The sequence below is a fragment of the Mixophyes fleayi genome, chromosome 3, assembly GCF_038048845.1.
Source record: "Mixophyes fleayi isolate aMixFle1 chromosome 3, aMixFle1.hap1, whole genome shotgun sequence".
Classification (NCBI taxonomy): domain Eukaryota; kingdom Metazoa; phylum Chordata; class Amphibia; order Anura; family Limnodynastidae; genus Mixophyes; species Mixophyes fleayi.
In genome coordinates this window covers 150,271,541-150,285,328 of record NC_134404.1, presented here as the reverse complement: position 1 = coordinate 150,285,328, position 13,788 = coordinate 150,271,541, and positions in this window count along the sequence as shown.

Here is a 13,788-nt window from a genome sequence, read left to right as displayed (position 1 = left end):
ATCTGGGAATATTCATTTCAGCCAAACAAATGAATGAAGTGCTATCAGAGGTAGGGTTCAAGACACAATCAGCCAATTGCTAGCTAATGCTGCTGGTCATTTTCATCATTGGTGCATCTTGTTGCACCAACCCACCAGAAACCAGCATAGATACTTTATAACTCCTGACCGTTGTATGTGTATATGGCCAGATGTAACCCAGTCGCAATTATGAGAACACCTCCTTACTATTGTCGAAGTCGTATAATTGGATGAACAAAAGTATATTGGTTAATATTGTTTTACCATGCATTGCAATCAGTATGCCACGCTACACGTGGCATGGCGCGATCACTCTGTAAAATACGCACGCACACTCTCGCACTCTAACATTTAGTTATTTATATATTTCATATTTATATTGGTTTCATTCCACAGTGATTTATGAGCAGATAGTATTTAGTTTATTATTAGCAAAGACCAAAGTTACACTCAGAAGTACATAAAATAAAGAAAAATCTATTTTTAAAGGCCCACTTAAGCAAAAAAAAATCTAAATTTTCAGATTTAAACCATGAGTGCAAAATACACTATTCGCTGTTAATGTGACATTCAACTGAAGCTCTGCTAGTAAGCAAAGTTCTTCTTTCCCACTCCATTACAGACAACTGAAGGCAGTTAAAAAACCAGACTGCTGAGAATCAGCTCTGCCCATATTTTAGCATTCATCACTTGCATTTAGTGCATTACTGCAAAGTAAATCTACCAACTTCTCAGTCACTCTGTGCCTGTTGTGCTAAAGAAGAACTTCTCTCCTACTATACTGCTGCAGTACGTGGACAAATTTCATTAAATTTAAACAAACATTTCATGTATGTTATTCAGCTCAGTAATATGCATCATTTTATATATATTATTGTCAAATAGTGGTTTTCAGTGGCAGAACTATGATCACTACAGGGGATGCAGTTGCTACAGGGCTGGAGGTAGGGTCTGATTTATGTGAGTACACTCTCCCTAGGACCTCACTCTGAAAGAGCATATCGGAGGCCTCAGGAGGGTGAAGTGACATTGCCAGATCCCCCCACCCCCACGTAGTTTGCAATAGAGCCAGTGATGCTTTCAGTAAGACAAGGCTCTATATGTAACTAATGAATATCCTTAGTATGTAGATTGCAGAGAAGCTACAAAAAAGCGTATTTTGAATGCAAAAGTCATTTTGTAAAATCTTTAGCACTAAATTAAACGAATAATTCTGTGGAACAGATGCCAAAGAGGTTTGGCCAGATAAACATAGAAAAGAAAAGAAGGGAAACTTGGAGAATAAAAAGAAGGGAGCAGAAATGAAGATGAGAATGACGAACACTAAAGGAATAGAAGAGGAGAGAAAAAGGTAATAACTGAACACAAATTAAATGTTAAGAAATAAAGTGAAGTGACTCATACTGAGCCTTATTTCTGTTACAGGTTCTCAGGATTTTGTGCAGATGAATGATGCAGAACAGCAGCCAGAGAGGGTTTATATATAAAATCCCAGAACATTCCCCTGATGGAACCCATTGGCTAGCAGGGGCCTTACAAGAAAACTTAACCCTTAATAGGTAAGTGTTTTGTATATGTGAGCACAAAGTTCATGAGTTTAATTGTGTTCAGCTTTAAGGCCTCTCTTGTCATCGCACCTGTTTACATGGATAAAAGCACATGACAGCAAGTTATAATTGTGACAAGTGTGTAGTTATTGCTTGCTGTATGTGGGCAAAATGCAGGAAGGTGCTTGTGATGAAACGAGTTTGATAACACCCTAACCAACCTGTCCTTCATTTCTCCCATAATGTGGATTATACCAAGTACTTTTTATAGCTCTTGCATTAGTTCCCCAACTCAACAGAGTACAACTGCAGTGTCTAATTAAATGTGGATAAGGGGACATTGTAGCTCATTTAAATATGTATAATGTGTATTGTATATTGTTGATGTAACAGTGAGGTTGATATTCATTGTCCTTAAAGTGAAGCTAGGTGGGTTATGGTAGGGATCAGGTTGCAAGATACTGGTGAGGGGGAAGGTTAATTAGTATCCATTGTTCTCACAAGGCTACTCCAGACAATTGGTCTACAATCTGGCAGGGGAGTTTCAATGGAAGTACAGCTCATATCTACTCTCCTCTCCAACCCCCTAGTCCAGGACTCACCAATGTTTGACAGGGAGAGACCCGGGGGTTTGCCCAAGGAGGGAAAAACACTGTGAAGCTTTGACCGGAGATATAAGGAGCCACTCCAGGCAGGGGGGGGGGCGATTTTCATTCTAACAATTGATGGCTGGAAGCTGCATTGTGGCTGGTGGCTATATCAGTGATATACATCAGCAGATCCATGGGTTGTCAGGTCTGGACAGCCAGGTGACTGTACCTCCTAGTGGATAAGTGAGAGCTATAACCGGCAGGGAGGCTAAGCCCTCCCTGCCATAAATACAAGTAAGAGCCAATAGAACCTGGAGGGGCTGTTAGGAACCCCTCCAACCAGTACAGCAAAACCCGGATTCTTCTCTGAAAGTCTGGTGTTCACTGCTGCCCCTAGTGGTGGGGACAGACTTGGCCGCAAACTAACAGAGGGTCACGAGATGTGTAACGGGTGGGGAGAACCCAGGAAAGCAGAGTGAAGTCCAGGCAAGGGTCGAGGGCCGGCAGCAGACAGCGTATCCAATAAACAAGCCGAGGTCAGAGGTCACGGGCAAAACAGCAGCATAAGAGTCCAGGCAAAAGATCAAGGGGCACAGGCAATCAATCGTAGTCAGATATCCAGGCAAGGGTCGGCAACAATAATCAGAATCCTAATGGTTAACAGAGAGCAAGGGATACAGCAGGCTAGTATGCTGCAAAGCAGGAACTATAACCGGCAGGGAGGGCTTACCCCTTCCTGCCTTATATATGCGAATGGCCCAATGAGAATGCTACAGTCCCCAGAGAAATAATTAGCCACCTGAGGCTAAATTACACTAGTTTGCACACGCGCCCGGCTGTCCTAGATGCCGGGATACGGCGCTGCAGATAGAGAGCGTCCCGACTGTTGCCTTGGCAACGGCCGTGACAAAGCAAAAGTGATGTCCCGGCCATCATGGCGACGGCCGGGACGTGGGGGCAATGGAGGAAGCAAGTTGAGGCGGTTCCCAGAGCCGCCGCGGCTCGTGACAGGGGCAAATGAGGGCAATCAGCCCCAACTGGAGACTAAATGCTGCTAGATTGCACATCCTCAGACCCATATCGCACTCAGTCTTTACATTCATCACTCAGCTCCCACTTACTTGACAGAAGCATCTCACTCAAGTCAACCATCTCATTCAGTAGCCCTAACCATTTCATTCAATTGCTACAATTTAGAATTTAATTTAATCTCCCACTCATTTGCAACTCTTAGTCCCCAAAACCAACAGATCTCAGTAAATACCCATATCTCAACTCCTACTCAGCATTTGAAATTCATACCCAGTCCCCGCATCTTACTTACTCCCTATCTCCCATTCACCCCCTCATTCCCCAATTCACTCCCACTCATTACTCACCTTCCACTCAGTGCCAACAATCAAGTGTCACCACATCCGAGTCAATTTCCACATGCCACTTACGATGATCATATCAAATCATACACTTAAATTTCCAGTCATTATCCCCAACACCCCTCCATCTCAATTACCATTTGCACACATTGAAGTCTATATGGGGACTGAGTGGGATGGATTTAGAGAATATCATTTGTGCAACATTATAGCTGCTCAGACCTTCAGTTGCATAGACTGCATGTGTGTACTATAGTGGATTACCAAAACACTATTTTGTGAGTGACAACAATCTAACTCCATGATAGTGCTGAAACTGCATCAAATTTTATTGCATTGAGTTTTTGAAGCTTCAGTGGTTTCAATAGTTTCTTACATTGTAGATTGTGTGGGATTAGTGTATACAATTAATGCCTAATGATATACTATGATTCCCATTTGAGGATAATGATCTTTCAAATCCCCAAGAACTTAACCAATGCTGCTAGTTTATCTTACACCACATATCAATTACTAATATATATCTATTACTCAAAACAATATGAGCCCAGCCCCTCCCGTGGGTCTATTTTTGTCTACCCATTTTCTTACTTTATCACTTTCCTATATATTTATATACTTTGCCTTAATTTGACCATTTACGAATGTTTTTTTGGGACTATTAATAAAAGTTACATTTTAACTGTTTCATGTTTGGTACAAGACTGAAGTGCTTTAAGTGCAACCCTTGTTTTTTCTTTCTTAATTAATCAACTCATGATGCACATAGCACCCTCTCCATTGTATTTACAAATTGTGTAACCAAGGAACATGGTTTATAACCCGGTGCGGAACCATTTTTCTTCTCTTTTTCTCATTGTAGTTTGTGTGTAAGAAGTCTTAGTCTGACATGTTAAACAATTAGATTTTTTAATGGTGTTTGAAGCATATAGGTCTGTGTAGGACATACACACAATGAGGTACCCTTGATGATGGGATTGTCGAAGTCGTATAATTGGAGGAACGAAAGTATATTGGTTAATATTGTTTTATTGGCCGATTGCACTCAGTATGCCACGCTACACGTGGCATATGGCGATCACACGGTAAAATACACACGCACACACTCGCATGACAACATTAAGTTATCTATGTAATTCATATTCATATTGGATCCATTACACAGGAATTTATGAGCAGACAGTATTTGGTTTATTATTAGTTTATATAATATGATTATATGTGCACTTCAGTGATATATATGGTTCAGATAATAGGAAAGGTGGCATGTCTAGTATCATATTAAAACCCTATTCATCAGCAGCTGTCCTGTGCAGTCGGCGAAGAGATCACACATTGCATACTTTAGTTATTGATATTAGGGAATAAACCTTTGTATGATGCTGGCTATGAAATGCTCACATCCCCTGGAGAGATGACCCCCACCTTTGGATTCCTTAGATTTAATCAGCCTATGACCTGTTTACCCTGGAACCACTCTTGTCTGGACCTATAGAAGCAAGCTACGTCATCTCTATTGTTCACTGTGTAACACTGACTGTATATATATCATAGTTGCACCCCCACCAGCCTCAGTCTTCACTGATCACAGTATTCAAAGGTGAATCACTGTCCAGGAAAGCCCGTGGTTAGCGCAGCGAAGCGCAGCGGTATGTATGTATGTATCTTTTGGTATTGGCTGTACTGTACTGTATCATAATATAATAATGTATTGAATTGTTGACTATTTACATCTGCTAAAATAAATCACTTTGTGCGTTAGAAACACAATACAATCGCCTATGCAATGCATATTTAAAAACGATAGAATTACTTTAATAGGATGTAGACTGTTTTGATCAAAATATGAGCCAATACCTCATTTTATCATTTTGCTAGATACACACACATATGCAGTGTTAAGGACAAGCACTGACAACAACTGTCTTATTGTTTTGTATTCATGTAGGACATTTATATTGCTGGTACCATGTATAATATGGAATTAACCAAGTGCAGGCATTTTTTCTCTGACTTAGGTTTTTTGTTTTTGTTTATGGAATTGTACAGCTTTTTGGAAACTTAAAATATTTATGAGTTCAAATTTAGATACACAGAGCTTGACAAGACCCTGCTGCGCACCTTTCTTTTCTATCACATGCTACAATATGCCCACTAGCTTTTCCATTACATGTCACACCCTGCCCACAGGCTGATTTATCACATGCCCCATGCACTATTGTATATAATACCTAAATATAGGGATCTAAATTCCATCCAGATGTTGTCTTATCCTCTGTTTGTTGCTTTAAGAGATCTCTGAGTCATGTTTTTTTTGTCGCATTTATTTATGCCACTGGCAGAGGTAATTTTTGTGCATCCACCAGTTCCTTACTTAGTAAAAATAAATTGTTGCAGCACTATAATAATTTAACCTGAATGGAATTAAATTGACATGTTAATAAATGAATAACCTTTTCACTTCAAGGACCAAAAAAAAGATACATTGGATCAACTCCAATATTTAAAACACAATGTTTATTGAAATTAAATAAATAATTATCTTAAAAACATGCATCAGGGATTATCATGTGCTAAGAGTGTGCACACAGAATGCTTGAAATTAGGTAGAAATGGCTCTAATAAAGTATACCAAACAATTAATTTGCCAAAGAGAAGATTAACCCATAAATGGTTTAACTAAAAACAAAATAAAAAATATCTGATTTATTAGGAATGATAATGCCCCATATAGCTATGAAACAGATGGAGTAATAATTCTAAATTCAAAGTGATAATGTATCAGATGAGTCAATTCAAGTTAGGAGCAACATAGTCTCATATCACTATATAAATATTTATCATACATTGTTGATAATACTGTATAGTAATTGTTTCTGAAATGTTGAAAAAGTATCTATTCTTAATTAAGAACAAGGTATTCTCATATAAATATTATAAAGTCTCAGATAAAATATGAAAAAAGGAAATGATCACTGTGTAAGTCTCACCCCAAGTCTGTTGAATATTGAGACAGAGAATCACTAGAATTCTTATATGAACGAGGAGCTGTAGTAATTGTGGTCTTGGGAGGCTCTGGAGGAAACTAGAGATGAACATTTAACCGGAGCAACCAATAAACATGTGTCCAGCTAAATAATCCAAAATCCCTGTGTTCACAGACCAGTTCAATGAGATAGCTTGATACATTTCATCACCACACAGGCAATTTCATCAGGAACATGATTTCCATAGGGACATATTCCCATGTTTAAAATCATTCCAGCCAATAGAGAAACACATTGATTTATTAATTAAACAAACAAGGTATCGAGTGGGTTTATTCAAATAGCGATGAACTCCATTGTAACATAATAAAATAATACAGCATTAGGAAAGTATTAAACATTTAAGTATGCGAAATAATAATATACAATATCAAAGGAATAACACTATATAAATAGTTATGATAAATGTAATTTAACATTAATATAAAACACTGTAATACAGGCATTTAATAGCATTGCATCAATAGGTTACCAATAAATACAGACAAGAAATAAATTTCTTAGCTAACATTAATTCACAATAAAGATATGGTAAGACATATGTATACATTTCTTGTTATAGTTATTTAGTAGATATTAAAGCCTTATTACAAGCACTTAGTTAATAGTAATAAAATAGCACCACTAATGCACTATATCAAAAAGATATAGAAACCTATTTTGAAAGTAAAGTAAATAAACAAATCTATCTATCTATCTATCTATCTATCTATCTATCTATCGACAAAGGGAGTGGATTGTGGTTTTCCGCAGCACAGGCTTCTAAAGAGAAGTTAGTTATTTAGCTGGCAATCTGCATAGAAAGACTGCAAGCAGAGTTATATATTTGTGCAGTAGTTGAAGAGATACAGATAGAGGACATGTATGTAACAAAATAATAGTAAAGAGTCTGAGTTAGCTTACATATTTTGAAGTTGTTTAAAAGCATCTCTTTCCATAGCTAGCAATCACCTGACAGTGTGTATCTGCAATCAAAGAGACCACCTGCAGAGAATTCCATTTAATAGGCAAGGTGGGAGTGTCATCTGTTCATCAAGTTAGGGCTCTGCGAGCAGGGTTCTCCTACCTCTCTGTCTATATGTATTACCCAGTATTGTTTTATCAATGTTTGTTCCCAATTGTAAAGCGCTACGGAATTTGCTGGCGCTATATAAATAAATGTTGATGATGATGATGATGATGATGATGAGGGTAAACTATTTAAAACTGTCTTTTTCTTTTAGTCAATATGACCAATGCAAACAGTGGCCAGTGAATAGGGAGCTGGTCTCTGTTACGTTAGCATTAGATTCACAGAAAAATGTGTGTGAAAAGTGTGCAACCTGTAATTACTCTTCACTGCAGACAAATCCTGTGAGCTTTGCTGTCTGTTATGGAAAAAAACACTTTCAAACCATTTCCAAAGCATGTAAGTTAAATTACTTACACCGGTATACCTTAACCTAGGGGAATTGCGCTACATAAGTATGACCATGTCTGCAGCCTTTACCTGCAGAATGTCAGTTGAATACCTAACTCCTGTTTTAGAGGTATGTGGAAAACCACTCCCTTTGTTACAATATATATATTATATATAGATATACACCCCTTCATGACAACAATATTCCTTGATGGCAGTGGCCTCTTTTAGCAGAATACTGTTCAATTTGATCAAGCATCTGTGAGATTTTATATACAGGTCATCATAGGGCCAAAAATGCTCTCATTTTCCTTTACTTCTGTATTGCGTCCCTCTCTGAATCAACTCCACAATGCATCATATATTGTATAAGCCACAAGTGCATTCTAATTCATATATCACAAATTGAGTATTGCAGGTAATTACCGCCTTAATACAATATTGAATTTTCATAATATTTGACAGGAAACTTTTTCTTTTTTAAAAATGCTTGCACACAAAATCATGCTTACCAGTTTACCAACAAGTCTCCTGATAACTTGGTTTAATAAGTACACATGGAATTCTAATCGATTGGTCCTTATGATATACTGTGCAGTACTTTTTGAATATATGGGCATTCTTAGAAAGTCATTTTAGTTGTGTGTTTTGATAATAAATTCAAACTTCATCTTTTACATTGCTTTTTTTTTACTTATATTTTGGTTTGATAAGTAAAAGAAGCCAAAGAAAAATATCTTCTCACAAATTCAAGTACTGAGATGTAGTAAATAAAATGTCATATTTTATATAATGGAAAAAAATAAACATAATGCTTATTGTGGGAATATTCCTGAAGATGCAAGTGAGAACACAGGTTTTGTAACAACAATTAGAATTCTTTTTTTCTAAATGATGGAGCAATTGTTTCCTTACTATGAACAAAGTAAGCAAATTATTTAGCTGTTTCGGAGACTGCTAAAATGAGATTTAATTTTGCAGAGCAAGCATACTGAAATGAGATAAGGGGTAAATTTTAGGGATGACTTGTGTTAATCCAAAGATCCCTTGCTCCGGTAAATACTGCTTAACCTTTGCAACCTAGAATAGGTGTTGTAACATAGCCATCTCCCTCCTCACTTGATTTATGCATTATCTCTACATTCTGGAGCTCATGCTGATTTAGGCATATGTCCATTTGCTTTGCGTAAGTTAAACACATTTGTACTGTCCTGCAAAAAATGGCCTATGCTTATGTCTGTATACAGTTCTGACACTTGCACCTCCTTACACTTGGAGAGGCAGGGGAGAGACAGTAAGGACATGCTCGCTTAAATGCAATTGAAACAGACCTCCACAGATGCACATATGAACCTGTTAATAACTTATTCTGTGCAGGAGGGCAGGTACAAATACACAATGGTGATGTTTACAATTGGTTATTTTAACATCTCCATTGATCATCCACAATCTACTTGTGCCTCCAAACTACTCTCTTTAACTTCCCCTCTCAGCCTCTCCCAGTAGACTGATTCTACTCATCGGGATGTTCACTGCATTGATCTTGTTTTCTCTAGACTATGCTCAGTTCCTGATTTCTTCACAAACACTGCTATCTACCTCTCCTATAAAAATGCTCTGGATACTGCTAAACTAACATACTTCAAATCTCTCATCTCTGCTCAGGATTTTAACTCCAAACATCTTTTTGACACATTAAAATCTCTTCTCAATCCTCCCACCCAAAACTCTTTGGCTACTGTGAGTGCCCAAGATCTTGCTTCCTACTTCAATGACAAGAATGATAAGATCCGACTTGAAATGGAATATTTTTCCTTGACAAAACTCTCTTTTTATCTTCCTACTTTACTACCTGTGTTCTTGATCCTATAACCTCACAAATCAGTAGATCTCTGTCTCCTGTACTCATCCCAACCTTATCTAAAATCTGTAAACCCTCTGTCTCTACTGGTGTCTTTCTATCATGATTCAAGCACCGTGATTAATCCTATTCTAATTCTTCTGTATGTCTCTGCTGCATTTGACACTATTGACCATATTCTCATACAAACGCTACAATGCCTAGGTCTTCATGACACTGTTTTATCCTGGATCTCATCCTACTTATCTAATCACTCTTCTGTGTTAGTTCCTTAGGATCATCCTCCTCTCTGCTTCCTTTATCAGTTGGAGTTCACACGGCTCAGTCCTTGGTCGTCTGCTCTTCTCTATCTATACCACTACTCTTAGGAAACTAATAACCTTCTTTGGATTTCAGTGTCATCTCTTTGCAGTTGATACCCAAATTTATCTATCTTGTCTGGATTTCTTAATATTTGTGTTATGTCACGTTACCGACTGTGTTTCTGCCATCTCTTCTTGGATGTCCTCTCATCAGCTTAATCTTAATTTAGCAAAATAAGAGCTAATAGTATTCCCACCAAACAGAAGATATCTACCTGATAATTTTAATCCTGTTGACAACATGACAATAAATCCTACCCTACAAGCTTGCGCCTAAGTGGGATCATTGACTCAAAACTCTCCTTTTTCCCTCTATCTAATCTATACCTACATCATGTTACACGCATCTAAAAATTTTGAAAAAATACGGACATCTTTCACTTAAGACACTGTGAAATCGTTAATTCATGCAATTATCATTTCCCATATTGACTGTTGTAATACCATTCTTACTTAATATAAAATCCTTCTACTAACATACAAGGCCATCAACAAAACTGTACCAATATACATTTCTTCACTTGTCACAAAATATCTCCCAACAAGACAACTCTGTCCTGCACAAGATCTGCGTCTCTCATCCACATTACTGCATTAGCCTGCCTGGAGTCTCTGAAGTTTTGGTATTTTTTGTTAACCATTTGTAATGTGTCACCCTGTTTAGTCTACTGTTTGTGCTGTGTACGGCACTGCAGAACTCTTGTGGCGCCTAATAAATAAAGGATAATAATAATAATAATAATAATAATAATAATAATAACAATAATAATAATTACCTTCTCCCAATCCCACTAACAGGACTTTTTTCACACTGCATCCACTTTGTGGAATTCCCTTTTTCACACAATAAGACTTTCCTTTAGTTTTTCATACTTACAAGCATTCTATGAAAACCCACCTCTTCAGGATAGCTTATAAAATTCTGCAACCACTCTCTGAACCTCTCTAGGGTATCCTATTTTCAACCTTTACACAGATCACACAAGACAACAACTCTCTGACCCCTTGACTAGTTTTGTAGTGTGACTGGATCATATAGCTCACTAAGCATTTTTTACCTTTGCAAATCTGGCTGGACCAATATGCAAAAAGTAGCACTTAACCTCATGTATCTAACTCCCATTGTCCAATAGTTTGTGAGCAGGACCCTCTTAACTCTGTCTGTGTGTATTACTCAGTATTGTTTAATTACTGTGTGTGTTCCTAATTGTAAAACACAACAGAATATGCTAGTGCTGTACAAATACTCGATGATGATAATTAATTGTTATCACTAGCTAGTTGGTTTGTATTTGATTATTGTGGATTTACTTATCCAGCCGATATTGATTCCTTCATTGGGTATATTATAGAATTTAGTTGCCATTTGTTATATGCGGTCATACCAAGATAGCTATAGAGAGACGTTATTCATTTTGTATTACCCTGAAATGCGAAGGAATGTAATGATAGTGAATGTCTAGAAACATTTCTTTTACAATTATGTTTGACTAGACTTATGCTACTGCTTATGGTTAATGTTCAATATTTACACTTTTAAAATTAGTAATATAGATATGATAACATACAAAACTTATACTAATTATAATTTATTATACAATTCATACAAAAAAACACTGCATAATGTATATTTATTCAAATAAAGGGATCCTTTAGCCTATATGTGCAGTTGTAGACCAGTTAAGGAGACCTTGGTGATATGCATGATTCAACTTGCTTAATCATTATTATTATTATTATTGTTGTTATTGTTATCATAGATTTGTAAGATGCCACAGTGCTCTGCAGCACCGTACAGTAGGGAAAACAGTGCATACATAAAACAGGGACATACAAGGTAGACAAAATAAATGCAGACATGAAAACAGGGTATGGAGGACCCTGCTCATTAGAGAGCTTACATTCTAAATGGAATAGGGCACAGCTGAAACAAGAGGAGCTAGTGTGGCTTAGAGTGGAGATTGGGATAGTAGTGAGGGTGCATTAGTGTGAATAGTGTTATCGAGGATAAGGTCACCTTCAAAAAAGAGATGTGTTTTCAAAGAGCTTCTAAAGATTTGAAGGCTGTGGGAAAATCTGATTGAGCATGGTAGTGGAATCTATAAGTGGGGAGCAGCACAGGAGGAGTCTTGTAGGCGGGAGTGAGAGGTGGTTACCAGAGACGAGACAAGGCAAAGGTCAGAGGAAGATCTAAGAGGACAGGAGGGAAAGTATTTTGAAATGAGATTTGATATGCATGCCGGGGTAGTGTTGTTGAGGGCTTTGTTGGTAAGAATGAGTAATTTGAATTTGATTCTGGAGGACACAGGGAGCCAGTGTAGGGATTTGCAAAGTGGTGCAGCAGATGTGGAGCGGTGGGAGAGGAAGATCTCTTAAGATTAATTCATTGAATTCTTTCTATTGAATTGGTTTCTGCTTATGCACCACCTCTTTCTCTGAATTGATTGTTCCCACCTGAAATAGTCCTTTAATTACGGCCAGTTTGCTTTTTATCATTAGCTTTGAAAAAGTTCTGACAGTAGGAAACGCGTCAGAAAGAGGATTTTTTTTGGAACACTTGCTTCAGTCCTTATAGGTAACAGCCCTATTTCGCAAGAGGAACTAATATATAGCTTCCCCATTTCATGCAGGACACCGTTTCGGATACACAAGGGAAGCGCAACTGAGAACAGCGTGGTTAATTTCCGAGCCGATACCACATTTTGATTATCAATCCCTCCGGAGGGTGGAAACAACTTATAAATACTGGTAATAAAATTTAATATATTCAGAACCAGGATTGTTGTTATTTGTGATATATACACGGAGGAGTAGCTTTGGAGTTGAAGCAGTCTAGTTCACATGGAATACTTTAATAATTGAGAAAACAATTATAATAATCCCCTTATTCTCCATTTTCAATTTAAGCTCTATCATTTAATGCCAAGTGGAGCTGCGAGCTGAAATTCCACGAGTAATTACCGTATTAACGGTAAGATTTTTCGAGCGCTCGTTTTGCAGCATTAACGCTGACAATTGAATACGTCCCTTAGATGCTAAAATGATCTATTTCTGGGGATGCTATAGTTTTAAAATATTTTACTAATTAGGTATTATTTGTATATTTATCTGTATCTGTATCTACTATAAATTTGTACACTCTACTTACCGTACACGAGTATAAGCCGACCCAAATATGAGCCGAGGCACCTAATTTTACCACAAAAAACTGGGAAAACTTATTGACAAAAGTAATCCCGAGGGGGATCTTTTTCAGCATAAAAACTGTGCTGAAAAACTCGGCTTATACACGAGTATATACGGTAATAAATTTGTACACTATAGAGACCGATTCTTTATTGTGACAGTATAACAATATTTTATCAATTCACACTAGTTATGCTATAATCCTCACAGGGCTTTTTCTTTATTTTTTGGTATGTTACTTTTAAAATTAGTATCATAAGCACATTACTCTGTCTTGAATTTTGTACTTTTGTACTTTTGAAATAAAAAAGTGTAAGATTCCTACAAGTATTTATATATTTTTTACATTTGTTATCTGATGCTAATAGCCATGTAAACCTTATGTATTCTATGTATTGCAAA